The sequence below is a fragment of the Sapajus apella genome, unplaced genomic scaffold (genome assembly GCF_009761245.1).
Source record: "Sapajus apella isolate SASKATOON/1434 unplaced genomic scaffold, GSC_monkey_1.0 scaffold77, whole genome shotgun sequence".
Classification (NCBI taxonomy): Eukaryota; Metazoa; Chordata; class Mammalia; order Primates; family Cebidae; genus Sapajus; species Sapajus apella.
In genome coordinates this window covers 8328950-8332857 of record NW_022437017.1, presented here as the reverse complement: position 1 = coordinate 8332857, position 3908 = coordinate 8328950, and the positions used below count along the sequence as shown (strand labels likewise).

General features: G+C 49.6%; 1 long non-coding RNA gene across 1 annotated transcript in view; it reads right to left on the bottom strand.

Moving 5' to 3' along the window:
* Window positions 1-1718: 1718 nt before the first annotated feature.
* The window catches only part of LOC116532792, an 11608-nt gene continuing 9418 nt past the window's right edge, over window positions 1719-3908 (bottom strand). Inside the window, exon 3 of the long non-coding RNA XR_004260958.1 lies at window positions 1719-2013. This is a non-coding gene — a long non-coding RNA (uncharacterized LOC116532792). The remainder of the gene's footprint in view (window positions 2014-3908) is intronic.

Genomic DNA, 3908 nt, shown 5'->3' with positions numbered 1-3908 from the left:
GGCGTGAGCCACCACACTTGGCCTACAGTGTTTCTTTCTTTCTTTTTTTTTTCTCTCTAGCTCCTCCAAAGTAGAATTTTTTTTTTTTTTTTTTTTTGAGATGGCGTCTCGCCTCTATTGCCGGGCTGGAGTACAGTGGCGCAATCCCGGCTCACTGCAACTTCCGTTTTCCAGTTTCAAGTAATTCTCCTGCCTCAGCCTCCCGAGTAGCTGGGACTACAGGCACGCACCACCACACCTGGCTCATTTTCTTTGTATTTTTAGTGGAGATGGGGTTTCACCTTGGCCAGGATGGTCTCGATCTCTTGACCTCGTGATCCACCTGCCTCGGCCTCCCAAAGTGTTGGGATTACAGGTGTGAGTCACCACACCTGGCCTTTTTCTTTTTTTTTTGAGACAGAGTCTTGCTCTGTCGCCAGGCTGGAGTGCAGTGGCTTGATCACGGCTCACTGCAACCTCCGTATCACAGGTTCAAGCAATTCCCGTCTCAACCTCCTGAGTAGCTGGAACTACAGGTGTGCACCACCACATCTGTCTAATTTTTTGTATTTTAGTAGAAACAAGGTTTCACCATGGCCAGAATGGTCTCGATCCCCTGACCTCATGATCCGTCCACCTCAGCGGCCTCCCAAAGTGCTGGGATTACAGGCATGAGCCACCGCACCCAGCCCAGTGTTTCTTATACATGAGGTTTCCTGATATTGTTTCCAACTGTTTCAGACATGCAACATCAACAACACATTCATGAAAATACTCTTATGAAAGTCTTGGCCAGGCACGGTGGCTCACACCTGTAATCCCAGCAGTTTGGGAGGCCGAGGCGGTGGACTGCTTGAGTCCAGGAGTTTGATACCAGCCTAGGCAACATGGTGAAACTCCATCTCTACAAAAATACAAAAATTAGCCAGGTGCAGTGGTGTGTGCCTGTCTTCCCAGCTGCTCAGGAGGATGAGGCGGGAGGATTGATTCAGCCCAAGAGGCAAAGGTTGCAGTGAGCCAAAATCAGAGCCACTGCACTTCACCCTAGGTGACAGAGGGAGACCCCATGTCAAAAATCAACAAATAGGCTGTGTGCAGTGGTTCACATCTATAATACCAGCACTTTGGGAGGCCAAGTTGGGCGGATTACGAGGTCAGGAGTTTGACACCAGCCTGACCAGCATGGTGAAACCTCATCTCTACTAAAAATGCAAAAATATTAGCCAGGCCAGGTAGTACGTACCTGTAGCCCCAGCTACTCAGGAGGCTGAGGCAAGAGAATCACCTGAATCCAGGAGGCGGAGGTTGCAGTGTGCCAAGATTGCGCCACTGCACTCCATTCAGCCTGGGCAACAGAGTAAGACTCTGTCTCAATCAATCAATCAATCAATCAGCAAGCAAGCTGGGCACGGTGGCTCACACTTGTAATCCCAGCACTTTGGGAGGCCAAGGCAGGCACATCAGGAGGTGAGGAGATCGAGATCATCCTGGCCAACATGAGGAAACCCCATCTATACTAAAATACAAAAAATTAGCCAGGCATGGTGGCATGCACCTTTAGTCTCAGCTACTTGGGAGGCTGAGGCAGGGGAGTCGCTTGAACCCAAGAGGCAAAGGTTGCAGTGAGCCGAGATCACGCCACTGCATTCTAGCCTGGCGACAGAGCAAGACTCTGTCTCGAAATAATTAATTAATTTAAAGTAATTATCAAAATATATTTTTAAAAAGAGGAAGTAAAAAGAAAAAAGCGTCTGAGAGTGTAGAACTCTGTAGCTGTTTACACTTTTCTGTTAATTGCACGTTGGTCTGACGCTCTGTGGAGAGGCCCCTCCCTCTGGCTGAGTGTCACTCACCTCAGATGCCTCTCTGGGATTTGGTGCTGATCTCCAATGTTATCAAATCTCCAATTTTGTCCAAAAATAGACCAGGAATCACTTCTTGTAAATTTTGCAATTTCCTCCTCATTGGATATTTCATTCCCGAAAACATCTCTCTGAGAACTTGATCCACTGCTTCTAACATAAGTGCAACTATCTGGAACAATCAATTACACACAATTTCTTAGAGGAAAATATGTTGACATAAAGGAAAGAAACTAGATCACATATGGATTTCTTTTCATATACTAATCCAAAATGAAACCACAGTTTATGATTAGGAAGAACAGACATGCTATCAAAGTGAGACTCTGAGGTCCTCGACTGTTTGGGAATTTGGCAATAATAAAAAACAGGCGAGCCGGGCGCGGTGGCTCAAGCCTGTAATCCCAGCCCTTTGGGAGGCCGAGGCAGGTGGATCACGAGGTCAAGAGATCGAGACCATCCTGGTCAAAATGGTGAAGCCCCGTCTCTACTAAAAATACAAAAAATTAGCTGGGCATGGTGGCGCGTGCCTGTAATCCCAGCTACTCAGGAGGCTGAGGCAGGAGAATTGCCTGAACCCGGGAGGCGGAGGTTGCGGTGAGCCGAGATCGCGCCATTGCACTCCAGCCTGGGTAACAAGAGCGAAACTCCGTCTCAAAAAAAAAAAAAAAAAAAGAAAAACAAGGAGGCCTCATCTCCAAACAATAACAAGAAAAAATTGACATTAGCCAGGTGTAGTGGTGTGCCTGTAATCCCAGATCCTCGGGAGGCCAAGAAGGGAGGATCGCTTGAGCCCAGGAGGTCAAAGCTGCGGGGGGCCGTGATCGCACCACTACACTCCAGCCTGTGTGACAGAGCCAGAGCCTGTCTCAGAAAAAGAAGAATAGGGCCAGGCATGGTGGCTCATGCCTGTAATCCCAGGACTTTGGGAGGCCGAGCAGGGTGGATCACCTGAAGTCAGGAATTTAAAACCAGTCTGACAAACATGGTGAAACTCCATCTCTGCTAAAAATACGAAAAAAATTAGCAGGGCATGGTGGCACATGCCTGTTACCCCAGCTACTTGGGAGGCTGAGGCAGGAGAATTGCTTGAACCGGGGAGGAAGAGGCTGCAGTGAGCCAAGACTGGGCCATTGCACTCCAGCCTGGGTGACAGAGCAAGACCCTGTCCCAAAAAAAGAAGACTAGGTGAACACACAGCCTGTTTACTAAGAAATAGAACAGTTCCAAGTCTGGTGGCAGTGGTTCATGCCTGTAATCCAAGCACTTTGGGAGGCCAAGGCGGGAGGATCACAAGGTCAGGAGTTGGAGACCAGTCTGGCCAACATGGTGAAACCCTGTCTCTACTAAAAACACAAAAAATTAGCCGGGTATGGTGGTGGACATCTGTAATTGCAGCTACTCAGGAGGCTGAGACAGAAGAATGGCGTGAACCCAGGAGGCGGAGGTTGCAGTGAGCTGAGATCGCACCATTGAACTCCAGCCCGGGCAACAGGGCGAGACTCCATCTCAAAAACAACAACAAAAAAATGAATAGAACAGTTCCAAACTGATGGAGACTGATGTTAAGTAAAATATTATCAGAAAAGCAAAGTACGAAGTTGGTGGGGAAAACGCACGTGCGCAAATGCTCCTTTTACACGCGCACACGCAGAGGCTTTCCCCGGGGAAGGACGGCAGGAAAAGCCACACAGGGCAGCTGAGAGAGGACACAGCTCCTCCTCCTCGGAGAAGGGCTTGTGTTTCTAACGCACACTGCCAAACAGTGGCTCTTAGCCACTCCTCCCGAGGGCTGCTGCTCTCCTGGTGCTCACTGGCACAGGGGCTGACCGGAGTCCGTCCTGCACGGTGCCCGGCTGCCCTCAGGCATGAGCACCGCCCACTCCGGAGAATCACATGATGAGGGAGGACTGTGAAGGGCATCATATGTTTCCCCGACATAGGCCAACACCTCGGCCTCCCAGACCAGCAGTGATGACTGCGTGTGAGTTTTTTTTTTTTTGAGACGGAGTTTCGCTCTTGTTGCCCAGGCTGGAGTGCAATGGCGCGATCTCGGCTCACCGCAAC